The sequence below is a fragment of the Uranotaenia lowii genome, chromosome 2, assembly GCF_029784155.1.
Source record: "Uranotaenia lowii strain MFRU-FL chromosome 2, ASM2978415v1, whole genome shotgun sequence".
Classification (NCBI taxonomy): Eukaryota; Metazoa; Arthropoda; class Insecta; order Diptera; family Culicidae; genus Uranotaenia; species Uranotaenia lowii.
In genome coordinates, this window is record NC_073692.1 from 266,080,711 (window position 1) to 266,102,545 (window position 21,835).

At 36.7% G+C, this 21,835-nt stretch overlaps 1 protein-coding gene and 1 long non-coding RNA gene across 17 annotated transcripts in view; both read right to left on the minus strand.

Moving 5' to 3' along the window:
* Positions 1-21,835, minus strand: part of LOC129749058 (small conductance calcium-activated potassium channel protein) — a 759,751-nt gene that overhangs the window by 148,706 nt on the left and 589,210 nt on the right. The window lies entirely within an intron of this gene.
* On the minus strand, positions 18,944-19,382 carry LOC129749060 (uncharacterized). Its single transcript, XR_008737913.1, has 2 exons — positions 19,162-19,382; positions 18,944-19,109 (listed from the first exon to the last, which is right to left on the minus strand). It is a non-coding gene; the product is annotated as an uncharacterized LOC129749060 (long non-coding RNA).

Sequence of the window (21,835 nt, forward strand, 5' to 3'; positions counted from 1 at the left end):
TCCGCGCGAATCCACTCAATTCCATCAATCAAATAAGCGAGCGGCCTCAAAAGGATGAAAGCCCATCGAAATGGCAATAAATATCCATGATTTTTTTCCCTATCAATCGAAAAGAAAACGCCTCCCTAAGTGCTTTTCGATTCGAATATGAAAAATATAGTGTCAGCGTATGTGAACTAAATCCTACCGGATGATTGTTTATTTTTGTCTGGTTCTTCAACGATACAAAAGGCGCGTATGGAAGTACTCTTCCGGAACTGTTTTTTTTGTATTTATTTAATGGACTTACTATATGTTTTCGGTTTAGGTAACCGAATTAACTATGTTCATAATGTGATTTTTTCATTATAACATAGGTTTTAACTGTTTTTTTTTCTCATTTGAAGTTCTGTATTTTGTCAATTTCACAATCCGTAGGGAAGTCCCTTGATGAAATAAAACAAACATACAAAAGTATAAGAAAACGGCAATCAATCAATCTCGTTCTTTCAATTCGCCATACATAAGAGCACTAGCAGCAAATTTACGACAAACATTGCTATCATCCCTCGAAGGAAATGAACGCAAATCCTATCTAAAATAGAGGCCCCGATAAGTGAACAGCTTCTTTCCGAATCCAGCGGAGTAGGTTTTCCGCTCGGTTGAAAGTGGCGGAAATTGGAATCCGGAAAAGTATTCGGAAGTTTTTCGTTATCTGTTTGGATTTGACATTGATAGTAGTAGGTACTTTTCTATGTTCTATGTTCTTAACAAAAAGTAAAATTTTGGAACTCCTTCTGGGTTGAAAAAAGTTGCGATCTTTTTGGAAAAATTTAGCAACTCATACCCTTTTATATTTTTTGGTAGCGTGTAACTTTAAGTTCCTATGCTCCTAAAATTAGAACGATACTTGAACCCGTAGATGAACAAGAAGCATTTTCGTGGGAGTGAAAAAATTGGGATACTTTTTTAAGTAGGGGAGAATGAGGATACTTGATCCCTGGGGATACTTGATTTCATAGCTATATCTCGAAACTAGAATGTCTTACAAAGATCAAATGTTCTAGAAAAATGTGCCAAAATGAGCAAAATAACAATGCTCGTGGTTTAAAAATTTTTCACAAAATAATTGTTTGAGTAATTGAACTTTGTTTGAAAAATTTCACAAAATGTAACTTGAAGATCTTTTTTCATCACTTTAAAATGTTCCTTACATGGGAAAATTATGAATAAAATATTTGTTCCAATGTATCAATCGTTCGAGCGTAAAATGAAGTTCATAATGCCATATTTTCAAAGCAATGGAAAACTCTCAACTTTTTTCAGAAAAAGTTTTCTAAAATGTTGATTATGGGTACAATTGATCCCCCTTCCAAACGGCAAATTCTTCTTCTGAATCGATCGTTATAATTGCTGATTACGAAATTACTAATATTTATCCAAAAACTAATATTTATCAAACAATTGTCTGAAGAAAAGAGCAAAAATAATTAATTTTCTCTTAATTATGAAAAATAGCGCGTTTAAGTATGCAATGTTAATAGCGTTGTGACAAAGTTATAGAATTTTCTTTTTATGTCTTCTATAAATTGTGAAATGAGAACAAACATGACCAAAATAGTCAATTAACATTCTATTTTGGGGTTTTGTTTGATTTTTATACAAGTAATAGGGCTTCCTGAATAAAAGATCAAGTCTCCTTCAATAGGGGATCAAGTCTCCCCTAACTTCAGAAAAATCGCAATATTTTTACTCCCACGAAAATGCTTCTAGATCATCAACGGGTTCAAGTATCGTTCTAATTTTTGGAGCATAGAAATTTGAAGTTACAAGCTGTAGGAAAATGTTAAAGACGGCGAGTTGTTAAATTTTTCCAGAAAGATATGGTGAAAATAAGAAAAGGGGAACAAGTATCTCCACTCTCCCCTAATGGGGACGTTTTCCTCTTTTTAAGGAGACTTTATCCTTTATTCAGGAAGCCTTAATCTTTGGAAAAAAAAATCAAACAAAAACCCTAAAGAGGATGTCAAGCTACTATTTTGGTCATGTTAGTTCTCATTTCACAATTTATAAGGGTCAAAAGAAGAAAATTTCATAATTTTTCTTAATCCTAGTTACATTGCATACTTAAAGGCGCGTTTTTTCTATAATGAAGAAAAAATCAATTTTTAGTCCTTTTTTCAGACAATTATTCAATAAATATTAGTAATTTCGTAATCAGTAATGATCACGATCCATTTAGAAGAAGAATATACTTTTTTGATGAACATTTTATAAAACTTTTTCTGAAAAGTTTTATAAGTTTCCATTGCATTGAAAATATGGCATTATGAAGTTCGTATTACACTCTAATGATTGATGTATTGGAATAAGTGTTTTTGTTATAATTTTTTCATGTTAAAAAACGTTTGAAAGTGATGAAAAAAGATCTTCAAGTCACATTTAGTGAATTTTTCCAAACAAAGTTCAATAACTCAAAAATTATTTTGTAAAAATTTATTTATTGTTATTTTTCTCCAATCCTAACATTTTTCTAGAACATTTGGTTTTTGTTAGACATTCTAGTTTCGAGATATAGGTAAGGAATCAAGTATCTCCAGGGATCAAGTATCCTCATTCTCCACTATTGATGAAATATTGTTTAAACAAACGAGTCATTTTCCATGGGGATGGCAACCTGGTTCTTCTTGTCAGCAAGAATCATATTCTTTTTTTTCTATCCACCGGGAGAGACGTTTATGGTGTTTTCTTCTCTAAAGTAGTAAAAAGTTGAGAGTTAAAAAAGTCAAAATTTCAACGAAAGAGGTACCAGAATGATTGTCGTGTTAGCGTGCAGTCAACCATACTTCTCAAAGATTTGACGTTTAGTTCGGATCCCTGACAGTCAAATGTCAGGTTTGTTTGGGGCCCACAAAATCGTAGGCCTTAAATATTGATGGTTGTCAAATCCAATGACAGAAGATAGAGGTGCCATTCCATATCAAATGTGCACAGCGAATTTGTTTTTCAAACTCCTAAGCTCGGCTTGTCAAGCGAAAGAAAGTGATTTTTTTTTCGTCTGCTTTTTAAATCCTCTTGAAAGAACTTTTGAATCGAATTTGCAGTTCAATGATGAAAACATCAAACAAATCTGTAATAAAAAAGTTTAACTCATTTAACCGGTGATACGATGTTTATTTAGTGTTTTCCGATATAAACTGCTGGTCAGACAAGAGGCTGTTCACTTCTGTTGCATAAATTAAGGCATTTACGGCACCTGTATTTTGCCTTCATTCATGTAATTTAAGAGAGCTGCATATATTATCCATAAATCTAGTGGTGTCCAGAAAAATTCTGATTTATTTCTTCCCGATGTCTTGATTTTGAAAAAATCACCTGACACTTCTGGCTACCTTTGACAGTTTTTTTTTTCAGGAAAAAAAAAAGAATTTTAAAACAACAATTAGTATAGTTGCCACAAGTACATACAGTTTTATCTAAAAAAGTACAATTTTTTACATTATTTACATTATAGTTGATAGAAGCTTCCGGATTTTCGAACACCTTGTAGATAGTTAATTATTTTGATTAGAAATATGTCTTTTGAAATTTTGAGAGCACGGAAATGATATCATCAGTCAAATATAATAAAAAACAGATTGTTATAAAATGTTTGCAACTGATGACCTTTTATGGTTCTTGATGCACATTTCGGTGCAGTTTGTTGACCATTTGTTCCAACGACAGTAAAGATTTTAATGTGACAACGTTGGCAGCGAGGAAGAAATTCTTGAGTTTGTTTTGATTAGGTCGCATGAACCAATATAAACAAAACTGAGTTATTTGCTGTAAACGATTGATAAGCATGTACTTTACCTTTGGTAAAAAATTGGTTTCATTTCATCATAAAATAATTTTTATACAATGATTTGAATTTAGGACGTATGTTGACTTTTTCATTTTTCAGTGCAATTTGGTTTTTGCGTGCCGTGTATTGGCCGGAATGCAAAAGGTCGCTAAAAACAATTCGTCAGGTTGGTTTTTACGACGTAATGCTTCTTCGCAAAATTTTCTTTGTCAAGTCATGAAAATTCGTGTAAATTTCAACGAAAACTGTGTCCGGGAGTGATCTTAGCTGTCCTGATAAAATAAATGACTTCAAAATTGTGTTGGGTGAGTACCATCAGCTTCACTTTTCACTGTGTGAATAGTGAGTATTATTTATTCATTACAGATGCAAACGAAATAATCATAACAGATAAGCGATGCTTTTTTACACTTCTTTAACAACCAGTAGCGCCAATGATAGTGGTCGGAATTGTTGTGGGTGGACTCCCAATGGCAAGTCCCACGATGCAATAATTACAAAAGCCATCGCTCAATGATTTCCACGTACTAATTGGCAGTGATTGAATCTTGCTGAGCATGAATTGATCAACCATCTCTCGCTCAACGCTTTACTCGGAAGCAAAGGTTGCTTTGAGGCAGCGAAAACGACAAAACCGATGATGCATACGCTCTCAACATGGCCCGCCTTCATGAAGCAATATACATTCGAGGCAGCGAATCAAAAAAACCAAACGAATGGCTCTCACTCATCTCCTGTTACATTCTTGAGGGAACCGAATTCAAAAGGCAGAGCAAACCCGAGTCTCCTCGTTTGTGCCTGGATCGAATGCGTGAGGTTTTTCTGCTATTGCTATTATTGCACAGCAACCGCACGCAGGCAGCTAGTTTTTTCATTTCTTTTTCTTCCCCCCTTTTTCAAAGTCAGCATAGACGGGGCATTGATTAATTTACATGTTTGTAACAGTGAATGATTTTGCATTCGTTTAGAATTTAGAAACAATTATTTTTTAATCTACCAAGCAGTGCATGAAAATATATTTCAGATGTTTTGAATTCACTTTGAAAATTCATTACCAAAAAATAACTTATCTTAATCCATTTAGGGACGCCCCGTAATGAATTGAAACGTTTAATTGTTGATAACTAAAAAATTCATTAAATTCAGAAATATTATAATTAGCTTTAAACGAGCAAATGTTGATCTTAGTAACGCACCTAGCATCACTGGTGAAGCCATTTGAGGTTATGGCTGCGGCCAATTTTTCGCCAATACTATCGTCCCTTTATACCCTTATAGAAATTTATTCAGTGTTGCCGAATACAACTAATATTTTGTTTTATTTTTAATGAAATTTCATTATTTTCTGCATATCCTTCATCCATTGGCTTGGAATAATATTTTATATGTTAAGCTTCACTTAAAGCATGGATCACCCAAAATCTGGACGCACTGTTTATTACACCATAGCGCTCCTAGTTGTCGGATCTGGAATTTTTTGACAGTACTTTGTTCGGAAATGTTTCCTCTATCAGTGCTGAAAATTTCATAATGGTTAGATTTGTTCCAAAAAAGTTACACGTGATGGAAGCCGCGAGACATAAATTAATTTCGGACACCCACGTCAAAAACGTGGTCGGGATCCAAAATCGCGAAATCTGTAAAAATTGTCAAATCGTCCGTGTGCAGCGTTCTCAAATGGTTACGTGACATGCGTACTATCGATAGGCAGGGTCATACCAAGCGTTAAAGTGGAACTAAGGATCGGAAACTGCATTTGAAGCAGTTGAGAACGATCAAGGTAAACCCAGGGCAGTCGGACTATGACATCGCCAAGAAATTTAATGTCGACAGGTGCACCGTCAGAAGGATTCGTCTGTGCGAAGGAAAACGATCTTATCGGGCAACCAAACCGGACATTGAAGAAGAATGTAGAAGCCAAAGAACGGGCCCGGAAGTTATACAACAAGGTTCTAACGAAGTACGACGGATGCATCCTCATGGATGACGAAACGTACGTGAAGATTGATTTTGGGAGGCTTCCTGGCCAACAATTTTACAAAGCCACTGGTTGGGGTTATGTCCCCGTCAAGTTCAAATTCGTTTTTGCCGATAAGTTTGCAAGAAAGTGTTTGATCTGGCAAGGTGTTTGCAGCTGCGGGCGAAAAACCCCGGTTTTTGTGAAAAACAAGACCATGGACTCCGAAATGTACAAGGAGGAGTGCCTGAAAAACGATTTTTTCCGTACATTAGATTTCACCAGGACCAGTAAAGTTTTGGTCAGATTTGGCAAGCTGCCACTACAGCAAAGAGGTACTACAGTGGTATCGAGACAACGAGGTGGATTTTGTCGAAAAGGACATGAACCAACCCAACTGCCCTCAATTTCACTCTATCGATAAATTTTGGGCAATTGTCAAGCAGAAGATGGAGAAGAATAGTAGGACGACTCGTTATGCAACAGAGATGAAAAGATTGTGGAACAAAATGGCCGCTGAGGCCAGCGAATAGGTTGTTCAAACTATGATGAGTGGTACTCGACGAAAAGTTCGAAATTTCATCAAAACAACATCGGAATTTTTTTTATTATTTTTCCTTTAAAGTGCAATAAAAATCCTACATTTTGAGTACAAAACATTTTTATTTTGTTTACATAGCTCCGAGATGGACCCTTTTTAATGCGTCCAGATTTTGGGTGATCCATGCTTTAGACTAAGCTTGCCAAATTACCCGGTTTAATCGAGTTTTCCCGGACTTTCAATGCAAAATGTGGGAAATGTGGGTTTGCCTGGAAATCATTGAAAAAACCCGAATTTTACCCGGATTAATTCATCTTTTCAAGCAAATCGAACAAAAATAAACAAATTGGTTGGTCATTTTTTTTTTATTTATGCGTTCAAAATGAAATTTTTTAAGCAAGTTGTAAACATCATCATGTTGAATTGATATCGAGCGAAATATTGAAAACTTCCGCTGGAAAAATAAAGTTGTGGTTATTTTTCTAGTATCTATCTTTCTGAATTTTTGTCTTGGCTACGAATGCTTGAGAAGAAAGCGAGTTGAATACGGAGCTCTGTATTCCTCTTTTTTGACTTTAATTTCTTTAATCATAACGATTTTCATTGATTTGTTTTACCCAGCATAGGCTCATAGCTCCAGATTTTGAATATTAACTCGAATCAGAAACTACAATGTGGCTCCTCTAACTAGGCAAACAGTTATATTATACACTTTGCAATTTCACTGTCGCCGAACGTTGAATGTGTTTAATCGTTTTTATGCTACATTACACTAATTAAGATGCAATCCTACATGAGCAGAGCCATGTTAGCCGAGGACACGATTCGCTCGTTGTATCAGTCCGAGTAGGACTCATATAAGCTTTCGCTTTTTGGTTTCGTTTGACTCTACGAATGTGTGTTGCGTTCCTTCCTACCTACAATTCGCGCGCACAAATGGCAAAGCGAAAGGATAGGACATCTGATTTAATGAAATTTTCAGTGGTTTGAAAATGCACCGGAGCAAGTGTCCTGTACGCTGTGGCACATTCACCAGTCCGGCCGCCATTGCATTTCTATGAAGTATGCAAATGAGACATTAGTGTTCAACATATGCGCACATTGTTGCCCGTCTATGGCTGGATGCAATTGTTTTATATTATTTTTCATATCGCACCGCCAGCAAGCAAGGAATGTCACTTTTCGTTATATTTTTGATAATTTCGTTATCATTACGGCTCGCGTTGTTACGAAAATGGAAATTGAATTCAGCTCAAATCCATGGAGTCAATTTCGTGGAAAAGTTATCGGTTGATTTTTTTTCCTTATGGTAAAAAAATATTTTACGGTTCGAAATCCAGTTGTGGTCTTTGGAGCCAAGGGGATGTATGAGTATCATCAAGATACTCAGCATAATATTTTCCCAAACAAATCGTATCAGTCGTCGATACGATATGTATCCCTGGGTGAGTAGGAATCAAATCGAGTTAACGGTTATTCCGGATGTACGTGATTGCATTTTACCTAATAAACTCGGTTTCATCTAATCACTTAAAACTTTCAAAAAAAAAATTATAAAATTCAATTAGGCGAAACTTCCTCTTGATGCATTTTCATTGGAACGTGAAGTAATTCCTGGGGTTAATTTTTCTATTCGTGTAGGGCCAATAGGCGTAACTGAGTTGACCTCAAAACCAAAACAAAAACGGCCGATCAATTGGGCGAAACTTGCAGGCGTAACTGGAATCGAAAACAAGAAAGGGCAAAACTCGACAATATCTGAAATTTAGTGAAAAAAGTATAAGTTCTCGATAACCAACGAACAATAAGTGAATATTATGACAATTTCTTGATTTTCTTGAGCAAAAAGTGGTCGATTTTTTAAATAGGCTTTGATTAGATGTTCCGAAATTTCAAACGCGATTTTCTCGTTTCGAGCTAACTGCTAGTTTCGCCCTTATGAAATGCTACGCTAGATCTCATCCTAAAAAAAGGGTGGACTAAATTGCGACAATTTCGGTCTCCTTGTACGACGAAAACGCTCCACCTTCTTAAAGGTTTTTTTTAAATAAACTAAATATAAAATATTTTTTTCTCGGCTGGCTTGAGACGTTAGTGGAAATCCAGTTCAATATAAGTTTGATAATAATTTTGCTAAAAAAATAACAAAAGAAATCGTGCAGTTTTAAAATGATGTATCGAAAGTTAATGGTGGCTATTCGATAGGCTGGTTGATTCTCTTTAGGATGTTCAATTTGTGCTAAGGACAAATCCATTAGTTTAACTAACTCACTTCGAGAAAAAAAAACCTTCGATCGAACGTTTGTCTAAGACATACAATTCACGAAATGTTGAATTATTTGATCGGAAGAAAAAGAAAATGATAAGTGTTCTCAAACCGAATGCATTCTAAGAATGAGCTATAGCAACCGTTATTGGATTAAATGCAACTATTTGCCTTTTTCGTGAACTCTAAGTTCCGCTGAAGATGCTCTACTCTGTCGCAATCTCAAAGTACATATCTAGGGTGGGGTATTGTTTCAAGAGGGGGAAAAGAGTGTGTTTTAAGGAGCTTTATTTTCTTCATTCTCAAAAACCATGAAATGATTCGCCGTCTGGCGCGCGGGCAATTCTGTAATGTGTGTGTTTGTTGGTGTCGGTGATGGTTGAAGAAAGATACGATCTGTGTGGGACAGTTAGTGAGTTGGCAAATAAAAAATAGAAAAAAAGAAGAGGGAAAAGACAACCAAACAAAACGACACTCAAAATAAAGGGAAGGAAGTTAGGGGCCCAAGAATGGGAAAATGATGACAAAAAGATGATGAGCGGAAGTGAAACTGCGATGGCGATGGCAGAGATGGTTCTCTCCTTTGCGGAGATGAGTCCCCGAGGAAGATAAAGTTGTTTAAGGGAGCTGAGCCGAAACAGTGGAGATAAAATCAAAGAGGACAATTATGTTTTATGATGCAACCAGAAAATTGCCATAATGGCACACTTGATAGTACTACTAGATAGGGATGGGCAAAATTCCGAGAAATTCGATGGGTTCTGAGACTATCGAAGCTAATCAGCAGTTTTAAATCAAACAAAATACATTTCAGAAAGTATACAAAATTTAAGAAAATTTTATCAAAAAAAAAAAATCGAAATGGTGTGAGCCGTTAAATAAAAAAAAATTATTGGTTTGTATGAATAAAAGTCACAAAAAACCTCTTCAAATTTCAGAAAATCTTTCGAAACATTGATGCAAAGATTGATAAACAAGGAAAAATAAAGGATAATTTTGGGGGCTGATTCTAAATATTCAATGAGTATTTTCTAGAAGATCTCGTATAGCTCGTATACTTAAGACTTGTAAATTGAACGGATTTTACACGGTTTCTGACACGGGGTTTTCGAAGTTAACACGGTTGTTTAACTGGACTTTTTAACTCGTAGAGAATTTCTGAAATATCGAGTTCTTGATTATGAACAGGCTCTACAAAAAGTCGAAATTTTCAATATTTTCTCCAAGAATATTGAAAGAGGGTAAAGTGCTTTACGAATAAAAGTCGAATATTGTGGTTCGAGGCCATATTGTAAACCTATATTCACTTTAGAAAACTGTAAATGACCGTAAGTTTACCAAAACTCTCAGAGTTTTGAATATTTTGTGTCTCATCTAACATTCTTACGGCTCATGTTTCATCACTTATGTATCACTTTTTCAGGTTTTACATTTCAATCTCATATTCGACGTCTCACGTCTTACGTCACACGTCTTATGTCTGACGTCTTACGTCTGACGTCTTTTGTCCGACGTCTTACGTCTTACTTTTTACGTCTGACGTCTCACATCTGATGTCTTACGTCTGACGTCTGACTTCTTAAGTCTGACGTCTGACGTCTTACGTCCGACGTCTTACGTTCGATGTCTTACGTCTTACATCTGACATCTTACATCTGTCGCTTTTCGTCTCACGTTTTACGTCTCACGTCTCACGTCTTACGTCTCACATCTTACGTCTTACTTCTTACTTCTTACGTCTTACGTCTTACGTCTTACGTTTTACGTCTTACGTCTTACGTCTTACGTCTTACGTCTTGCGTCTTACGTCTTGCTTCTCATATCTTACATCTACATGTTCCATGACGGATATTTTAAATCTTATGTTTCACCACTTACATTCAAAACGTTTTACATTACTTTCTCACGTCTTAGAGTTTTACGTTTTGCCTCTCGAATCTTGGCTGTTACGTCTTACATCTTACAGCGCATATCCCCTCATCTTCTCACCTCTTATCTTATGTTTAACGTCTCCCATCTAAAGTCTCATGCCTCATCTTTTCACATCTTACATTTTTATTTAACGCTTCGTGTCAGTGAAGGGCATAATCGTATTAAATGATTTTCTTAGAAAGTTTACAGTAAAGTTTTTTTTTGTGCGGTAATATGTACCGCGTAAAAAAAATCCGCGTAATAAAGCGTTAATTTCAGAAAACCACGTATGGAAAGCCGTTTAAGAACCGCGCAAAAAAAACACGTAAAAAACCTTACTGTAATCTGAAGATTCGCACCAGAAAAAACTATATGAGGTGCCATTAACTGAAGAATTCATAAATTTGATGAATATTTTGCCATTTTCTGCCCTTCTTTAGATAATATGTTTTCTTTTATAAACAACATTGAACACTTTTATCTATTGGAACCTTTTTTTTAAACTGCACAAAATTGTTTCTAACAAATCACGTGAATTACACTATTAGATATTGTTTTCTAACGCTATGATTTTAGAATGAAATACAACCTTTTCGCGCACAGCAAAGAAATAAAATTTCAAAGAGTCAACATGTGACTTCGAATTTTCGGATATTTAGGTACCAATTTTCCACAGGGAATACGTTTACTTTTATTAAGTTTCATCAATTTGTACCAAATTTTTATTACATTGGAATTCTCTGAAAAAAAAAACTGTCTCTTGTGAAGTTGTTTTCAACCAGCCGCAGTTTTCCAAAGACATGATGGCTTGTTTCAGAATGATCGGGGCAAAGGAAAACTTCGCAAAACTTGTTCTGGTCAAAATCGAAAATTTCCGTTTCTAACAAAATTAGATATATAACCTTCAACCTGCGCTTTGATATTGAGGTTTAGTATTGATTTTTTTTGTGAGTTTGAGTATTGATTCTATGGAATTTCATTCCAACTATCTTTGATATGTTAACTTACAAATCCGAAACAAAATTGAATTTTGAAAATTGGATTGAAAATCAATGGTTTGTTTCCTTAGCTGATTTATATTAGATCTTTCAACAAAAAATGATTTAAAGCTACATACAGAGTGGCAATAAAGTTCTCGTACTTTTAAAGAAATCTTCAATAACCCAGAAAAAATTTATAAACAATCAAATCGAATCACTCAAACACTAGTAAAATTGCTTGGAATCTTGAATATCAGATCAAATTGAAAAAAAATCATGAATAGTTTAAAACACTTCCCTCATACCTTCAAACATATATAAAATATGCAAAACTTAGCTCATTTAGAAATGGGACACTTTTTATAGCTGATAGCTTATTTCCTAGTTATCGGACATATTTACTCAATTTTTGTTGCCTGTAAAAAACTATCCGACCAATTTTTTTGAATTCTAGAACTCACGCGTTTTTTAGATACTTACGATGCAAGAGAAATAAAGAGAACATATTATGCACTGTTTTCTTCAAAATGCATCATTCCCAAATTGATAGCTGGCAAAACAGTTGATTATTGATAAAAATTCTGTGCATGAGTGCGTTGGAGTGAAGCACATGAGCAGCAACTACGGTTAAGGGACATCAAGGAAGTCAAGGCTTTGAATTTTTGACCGCTGAAATGACTTGCAATTTTTTCTCAGATAAGCTAAACGTGTTGCCTAGCTATGACTCATTAAAACCTAACCTCAAACAACACAATTTTGCTAGTTCAGAGCTTGTAAGCTGTATAGCCGGTACCGAGGCAATGAGACAGGTGATGGACGACAGAACTTATGAAAACCCCTATTTCCAACAAATTCCAGCAGCTGAATCCTACAAACTTCTGGTCGTGGCAATTTCCCTTGCAGATTGAAGCATGCTTCCGAAAATCAATCATTTTCACTGAGCCATGCTTGACTACATTCAGAGCCAAAAAATCAAAGCAGTCAAATTTTCCTTCTTCAACCAAATCATACAAACAATCATGCATGACAACGACGCTTCTGTATTTGAAACACTTTTGCGATACATGATGAGGTAAAAAAGGACGCAGACTATCAGCAACGAACGTCTCGATGCTGATTTCAAACCCCTAACGACTTTCAACCTTTAGGATCATAACTGATATCAAAGATATTATATTCTATCAAGATACCCGGCTGAATAGTTTTTCGAACAAGTAGTCTGAGACATCAACACGTTTGTTTACGGTGCTGCCACTCAACGAAAAAGTATTCAAGCTTTAAACTTGCATTCAAGCTTGCAAACGCATATCTTTTTCATTTGACCGATGAAACCACGTAAACATTAAAAATGAAACGTCATATGATCAACAAGATTTTTTTACGGAAACTCAATTTTCTTCTCACATTCTTCCGAATCCAGATTTGTATCAAAACTATATAAAATTCGCAATTACTGAGACTATTCAGATTTCAATTAATGAAGTACAATTAAGATTTGGATAATGGTAGTTTTTGTGGTTTTGGACTTGAAGGCCGCTTGAAAGGTCTGAACAAAAACAATTGAAATTGTTATGGTATAACAGCTGATTAAAATGGAATTTATGAATTATTGTACAGATTAAGAACAGGATAGGCATAAAATATCATTTATTTTCTTTTCTTAACAGGAAACTAAGAATCCAGCGCATCTTTCTCTCCCCGGACAAAGCATAATCTCTCGTGACTATGTGACTCGATGCTAATTTTATTCACTTAAACTCCTTGAATTCTGTTTTTCTCCTAACTAGCGTGGCCTGGCTTAGTACAGGTCGGTACTATTTTTTGCGATAATTTTTACGAATATCAAGGGTCTGCAACCAAATAGGGCGTTCGTATGCGCTTGTAAAGATTACAGGAACAGCAAGCAATACATTAAAACCGGACCACGCTGTTCTGGTGGCAGTAAGAAGACGACTTCGTGTGATACCTTCAAGTGTTACGACGATTTGTTGTAGAAGGTCAATTCACAATTTTGCTGATTTTCCGCTGAGAGTTTATCCTGGAAACGAAGATAGAGAATAATTATATGGTGCTTTTAAACCGATTTAAACCATCAGTCCTTCCATTATTATCCTCAGCAAATGATTCTAGGCTTTAGATTGATCTGCAATTTGGAGCGGTTTTCTTTCTAATCCACCTCACCTCTTCGAAAGTCGTCGCCATATCCAAAGTCAAGTCTTACTTCGTCAACTCTAATGCCGGCCAAAATCCTGCCATCGGGACAGAACCTTTTTTTCGAGACACTCGTAGCTGACACTGACGAATAACGGAAAAATCTCCTTCACCTTTTATAAACAAAAACATCGGCGCATACTATTTGCATTTTCGAATTTTAGGTTGAAGACTTTTTCGTCTATTATATTTTGGCGCTAGTGTTTTGTCCCTAAAATTTCTGAGAAGCCGATAGGATCTGCTGATATGTATCAGTTCTGAGCGATCTATGTAGGCTATCAGATTCTATATTATCAAGCGTGAGTTTTCAAAAGGACGTATGTAACATCAGACAAAATCTGAGAAAAAGGAGGGACAAAATTATGTTAATATAAATAAATGCTATTTAAAGCTGTTTGATCTAGAATCAAGTTTTATCATGGCAGCTGTAGGAAAAACAATAATGTTTTAATTATAGGTTTGAGCATATTGGATTTTTTGCTGTTTCCTAGTGAATTTGTTAAAAAAATATTTTACACCGTATTGTTGAGTTTTTTTTTCACATACGCCATAATGATTCGTCGTTGTGACAGTTTAATATTTACATACACCCTTTATGATTCGTCGCTTGGACAAATTGTTTTCATTAGACTAAGCCCACCAATGGTTGCTAAACCTCGATTCGAGTACATTCAGCAACATATCTATCAATCCATCATCGCACCAACAGTCGCTAACTTGATTCGAAAAATAGCATTCGAGCAGTAGGTTGTTACTGGATGCGTTTATGTAGCAACCCGGTAGCAACACAACCGTCATCGCTATGAGAAAATAAACAAACAAAAATACCAACCTGGATGGCTACAATGGGTGCGAAAATCAGTAAGTAGATAAAAAGGCAACCAATTAAACCATCTAAAATACCGACCGAAATAGGAACGCCCAGTGGGCTTGGTCTTATGCGTCAAATCAGATACGTCGGTTTTTTCACATCATTGCAGATGCGTCAGTTTTAAAATAATTAAATTTTTGGGGAAAACATTGGCAGTAAGTAAATTTTTACCTATTTTACAGAATAGGACAAGAAAAATATTATATTTTTCTAGGAATTTGATCGCCAAGTGGCACGCAAAAATGTAGATGTGGTGATCGAACAAAACAAGAAAGCAGTTAAAGCATAATAAACACTACTCAGCAGTCTTTCAAATACGCTCGAATCAATATAATGGTAGAAACATTCGTAAGAAACTCATCCGTTTGCATGCAGTCTCATCATACCACTGCAACCATATCAAACACGGGAAGCTTGTATTCTGCTCAATCTAAACGAAGTGGAACTCAGCTGAACCGATGTGGAAGTTTTCGAAATGTGCTGGTGGCGAAGATGAACAGTGGTAATCCATAAACCACGTAGACTAAATTTTGATCATTTATGACCTCTTTCCAAATTTCCGTAGACTTTCAACTGTATTTAAAGCGTATAATTTGAGCAGGCCTATTTAAAAGTCTGCGCAGTTTATGAATTACCTTTTAAGGAAAGCAGTTTTAATTGCATAAAAATCATGAAGTGTTTGCTTAGCAGTTTATTTATACGTTATAATAAACATATGGAACATTAAAACAAAAGAAGTGGTGTTCTCTGGAATTAAAACATTATCAGTAAACAGGTCAACCTTAAGGCGTTTCTTCTTCTGCTGCTTCTTCATCCATATCATCTTCGAAATCATCTTCTCTACCGGACTTGGCCTTACGTCCCCTTTTGGCAGGAACCAACTGTTTCAGAAATGTTTTATAATAATCCTTTTGGTATATATATGGAAGAAGACCCCGAAGGTCATTGAGTTTGGCGTCCGGTAAAGTCAGTGGCTCAGTGTTCAGCGGATGCAATGTTATGTCTTCAACATTAGTCGTTTGCTGCAAAACTTGAACAGTTTCAAAAAAGTCTTGCATCGGATCATACTTGTGAGAAATTGTTCCTCGAGCGTCAGTGCTGTATCTGAATACCATGATGTCTTTAAACCTTACCATTTCTCCTTTCGGTGTCTTTTTTGGAAACGCGTATCGGTCACAAAGAAGCTTGAAAGAAAGGAAGTGTTTTTGCTGCAGTTCAACTACCTTGAATGGTACAGAGCGCCTAATCGTAGGAATAAATATGGCCCAGTCATGTGGTATTTCTATGTCAACCGTTGTCCTTCGTTTCGCCCTTTCAATTGCCGCATGAACTGTGTCGACCTCCATATGAGAGTGCCCAGTTTTCATCAACTTGTGTTCAATAGTAAGCTTTCTCCCAATGGAGGCCTGCAAGTCAACGTAGTAGCAAAACATGCCTACAATTACTGTTTTGTTCAAATTTTGTCCGATACATCGATCACTGTAATATATGACATGTTCAACAGTTGAAGGCATGCTTTGCAAATCTTGTAGCAGACAAGATGCTATTTCCTGAGATCCTCTTCGTGCCTTCGTTTCGTCCCAAAGGAAGCATGCGGCGGAATGTGTTTTAAGATGCGATTGGAATACGGTTAAGTTATATGTGTATAACTGTCGGGCATAAAAAGCCTGGCCGCAAGTCAAATAAGGAGTAGGCAATTGTTTTTGCAAGTCGAAGGACGAAACGCGAACTGTTGCGTCCTCTTTGGCCCTCATTTTGTCCTTACTTTTCTCGTCATACACCGCCTTGGCAGATGCTAGATGAAGTTCGTGCTCCGCAGCCAGTACATTTTTCTCTTCATCCTTCGCCAGTTTAATCATAGTGCGGTACTTGTCACATACGCCGCAAGTATCCAACTTCGGTTTGCGAAAACCCAAATTCATGCCGTTAAATATCATCCTGTATGTACTGTAGTGCCCCGGAATCCAAGCATTCTCGGTTGAGCACTTATCTTGGTACATTTGGTACATTTTGGCAACATTCAAGTCACTCGAAAGATACCGTCGACTGGACTTATCTCGAGTACAATGACTCGAATATGCTGGGAAGCTCTTGATGTGATCTTCAATGAACTGTCGATGTTCATCGCTAATTCTTCGATGACAAGAGTTGAACTCGCGGCGATCATCTTCGGCGATACCGGCACCAGCGATCTTTTTCGATGCCAAAGTTCGGAGCTTACGATCGCTGAAATCGAAGGTACTCATGAACATTTTTTTGCATACTCGTACTGAACCGTCTACTCCTGGTAGCCGGTAGCAGCGGGAATACTGGCGACGAGAGTTGATGACCTGCACAAGGAAAAAAAATCGTTTAAAAAATTGACTTTCTAAAACTATTACCGTCATTACTTTAGGACGAGCAGTTCTTGCAACTTTAATGTGAGCAGACAAAAACTGGTTCTGGCCCGAGAGTTTCAGTCGTAGCAAATTGGCTAGCAGCTGCTTGCGGACGGAGTCTGAATATTTCTCTTGACATTTCAGCTTACAATTACAGGCCGACTTTATAGCTCTTGCTGGAACAACTGTTCCGTCGGATCGAGTGTAAGTGAGTCCCTTCTCCTTGAGATGCTTATTGCGTTTCCGAATATTGCCTTTCTTATCATGGACTTCGTGACATTCTATTTCCAGAGCTTCCGCACCGGAAACATTCAACGGACGCTTTCTGTCTTGTTTTTTATCAGTCGTTGATTCATCTAGAAGGAATCGTTAAGATAAACAATGTATTTTATGCTCAGTTACTCAAAAATGAACTTACCATCTATCAGATCGAAGATTGGTTGAGACGTAGAATTTTCAGTCAATTTTGTGATCTCACGTTTTCGCCGCAATGGCCGCTTCACTTCAGTCTCTGAATCATCCGAAGAATATTCCGAAGAGTCATCGGTTTGTTGATTCTGACATTCCTCAAAATATTCATATATGGTAAGCTCGTTCAAGAGAGTGGGGTCACCTTCGGCCTCATCGACATCATCTTCATGATGAACACCGTCTATGAAGTCTTCCATGCACTGATCAGCATCTTGAGGTGTTGATCCGTCTTCAAATTTAGGCGTGTCAATCAGCCTCGGCGACGGCCCTATAAAAATGTAGTTTTATTATAATTTGCCATGTTTAATGAAAAATAGACTACCTGGTGAAACTTTAACTCTTTTTGGAGGCGAACAACCAGCGATCGGTTCCAAAGTCTCTCGTGGCTCACATGCTTGGCTGACGTTTCCACGGAATGATTGCTCGGTTTGTTCAAATGACAATGATTGCGCATTCGAAGGTGATGAAACAATGATTGGAGCGGAAGTTCTACAATCTTGAAACGAATGTTCCACAGATTTCAAAACGCCCGCTTTTGTCTTCATCACTGGTGCTTGTTTTGATGAAAAATTTATTAAACCAAGCTCGTTTTGATCATCAAGTCGACTGATATTAATGGTTCGCAAGTCCATGGGTTCGACTGGTGAAATTGTTTTCTCGAGTGTTCGAGGAATAGCCAGATTTAGTGCTTCAGCAGTGGACTCAACGCTAGCATTCGCTCTTGTTGATAGATCAAGCGGATGCTCTTCAACGGCGGAAGCTGAAGAAAGGTCAAACGGATTGTCAAGCTCTACTCGTGGCCCCATTCGAGCTTGGATGGGAGTAGACATGTAACGTTCTGGTAAATGTCTTTCAAAAGAAGAGAATGAAACAGATGTTGCATTTCTTGAAACATTGAAACAACTCTCTGGAATGGAATAATACATAAATGTCACCTTGCTTTTCTTGACTTTAGCCCGTATCTTTCCTACGTCCGTTGAGCAAACGTTCAAGATCAAAAAAATCGTAACTCCATGGATTCTTAACCGATATTCTCCATTCATCCGTCAAAAGAACCGGAAATACTTTTTGTTTTATTACCTGAAACAAAAATTGCGATATGGTCCCGGAATTATTTCGGGGTATAGTGGGGTAGGTAGTGGACACTATGTGATTGCTTCCATAACCTGGCTTGCAACGAGTCATTGTTCTACCATTCTCAAGTCCTACCTACCCCCCCCCCCCCCTAAAGTGTCCACGTGGAATGTGGATAACCCCTTGCAGGTAATAAAACTAGAAGTATTTCCGGTTCTTTTGACGGCTAAATGAAGAATATATTTTTAATTCTTGAACGTTTGCTCAAGCGTTCAAACGTCCGTAGGAAAGATACGGGTAAACATGATGTCAAAAATACTAACCTGCTGGACGTAAATTGTTTTGAGCAATGGACCGATTCAAAACAGTTGACTGTGCACGTAGTTGTTGATAAGGCTGGAATTCATTCCGGTTTGTTTCGACTTCTTCAAAGCACCCTACGCTCGGAATCTGTGAAACAATTTCTGCAACATTTCCCGATACATTTTGCGAGAAAACTTGAAGCGGTGAGCCGTGCTGATTGGGAGCCGCGTCAAGAGCAGGGTCTGCATTCGTTTGCGTCACAATCGTTGGAATTTGCTGTGCCTCTTGTTGATGTGATAATTCAAGCTCTGTTGCTGCGTCTAGAAAAATCTCATAAGCTTTTTTTCGGTGGTATTATTACAAAAAACATACCGAGCAGCAGCTGGAATCCATCGAAATCCATTTTATCACGTTTTAGGTGTAATTAAACTATTTGTACGCGCAATATTCAATGTAAGTAAACACGACGTATCTGCCAGGCACTTTTTTACTATTTATTTTCTTCCATACGACGGTTTGCTGCGATCCTATCTGCTGTGTGTGCGATATTATTTGTTTTGACAGATGCGTCGTTTTACCAAAAAGAGGTGTAAAGAAGAATTTCGAAAACACTGAGAAAAGATGACATAGGTCGTTTGTATATTTTTTTAGCTAACGGCATATAATTTTTTTTTTTGTACAAACAGTTAATTCATACAGAAGAAAATAAAATTTACTATACCGTGCAAACAGTAACTCAATTTGTTTACTTTTGCGACATACGTCCTTTTGAAAACTCACGCTTGTTTTCGTTTTGCCTAGAAGGACAAAATCATGACTAGGTAACCGCAATGAACTGTCCAGCATGTGCTACAGCTTTTTTGAACATGTGGTCCTGGTATTTATTCAGATTTTTCCTTTTGAAACATTAATGATCGTCTATCAATAACGAGCATTATCAACAATGATGCGAGGAATCCTGTTGTTCTCTTCGTTTTGTGGGCAATCGCGTCATGATTGGAACGAAGATAAAATCAATCTGCACACAACAAGTTAAACTCGGAAAAAATCAGCCGAATGATTCTTTCCGAAGCGAGTCTACACACCGCTGGCGAGGATAGACGTTCGGGAATGATTGAGGGAGCGACGTTCAACATGTATCACCAAGTATGTCGATCACCGTCGATTAGCCACGTGACGAATAGCAACGGTAGCCTCCGGTGGGGCATGGTATATCTTCTTGTATCAAGTTAGTGTTGATTTTCGACATATATTCAATGGGTACTTTTACCACGTGCGTATCACAGCACTCGGAGGTAGCATCATTCTAGCTAGAAACCATTCCTGATTGCTTTTCTTGAGCGATTTTCCGACCACTGGATTGAAGTATGTATTTGTTGGTTGTTTTGAGGAAAATATAATGATTTACAAAGACTATGCTCCTGTGAAAAAAAATCAAAACAAAAACCTTGGTTTTTGCTGTTTTGAAAAGCTTAACAAATGTACTCTTCAACGTATAATTCGCAACGTACAATCTTAACTAACCGATTAAAGGGCTCTTCCTACACACACATACACAAGGTCTGTTACACATCAAAGGTTTTTATATGCAGAAAAAGCAAAACTTATCTAAAATGTTGTATTTTCCGGAAATGTATACGCATTTTCGCTTCAAAATAGTCAATTGGTATTTTTCAAATCATCTGCTTACAAGTGGGAATGATTATGTGGATATTTAATTGAAGATTGATCCGCAAAGAAGCAAAGCAAAAGTTAATAAACCCTGACCATTTATGAAGTGCATTTGAATAGTTCTCCCAGATACTTTGTAGGCAGATTCTGTTTTTTTTTATAGAGTTTTCAATCAGGAAGAGGAAGTCAAAAGCTCCCGTCGTGATATTTAGCAAGAAACTTTGGCACTATTTGTTTTGTTTACCTACACGGAAATTGGTGGAATCTATCACAGAATCATCATTTTTTTCAGCATACCTCATTCGAACCGGAAAACAAACTACAAACAAGTATATTAATATACTGGCTCCCTAAAAATGTGCTGTACAGCAGAAATTTTTCATTTGCATCCAAAAATTATTTCAAAAATTACTTTCTTCCTTCAAGCCGTATCCATTTACATGAAGCTGTCACTTTTGTTTGCTCAACGGCTTACTTATACCAATCCAACCTGTATACACATCCCAGGTGGCGATGGAAATACCGTGCTAAGTGTTAGTAAAAGTTTTTTTTTGTAAATATTGTAACCATGTCAATTAGTGACGTCAGTTGCATTTTCAAACAAACAACCATCATCGCTGTACCAGCGTAAACTAGAGAAAAATATCATTGCCAACTGCTGTTTACGATTCTCGCCTTGGATATATATAAACATCCTGGCAAGTGACGTAGGCTTTGTTTACCTTTTTACTTTTTAAATAACGAGTTCTGTAATAGTGTGCGTGTTTGTTCATCACCTTCTTTGAACCACATTGATACTAACCCAAGTAACACCGATTGTTTTGTAAGACTCTTGAAGACTCTTAGAGCTAGTTCACTGGTGTTGGGAAAAAGTGGTAGATGTTTTCACACTTGTAGCATATTTTGAAAATTTTACCATGTAAAAAGTTTTCAAGATCTTTGGGCGTTCTATTTTTTTTCTATTTCAACCGTATGTGATAGAAATATTGCCATTTTTGCATCACAGCAAAATAGAACACGTGTTGTATAAAAACTTGAATGCCGCAGATCTTGAAAATGTTTTTGCATGGTTAAATTGTGTCAAAATTTCTACCACGTTTTTTAGTAGCACAAAATTAAAAATCAAGTTTTGTTAGTTTCGAAACAGCTGAATCCACCAAATTGCCGTCAGTTTCTATCAAAATAGAAGTATTGGGCCAAAAGTAGCGAAAGTTGAAGGAGGAGGATGCAGCCACCTAAAATACAGGTTTGATAAGTGAAAAAAACTGACCAATAACAGGGCTGAAAACAATGGGATAATAAACTAGTAATATTTCTTACAAAAAACAATATTTTTTTTCATGAATTATAATGAAATTGCCTATATTTCCTTCAT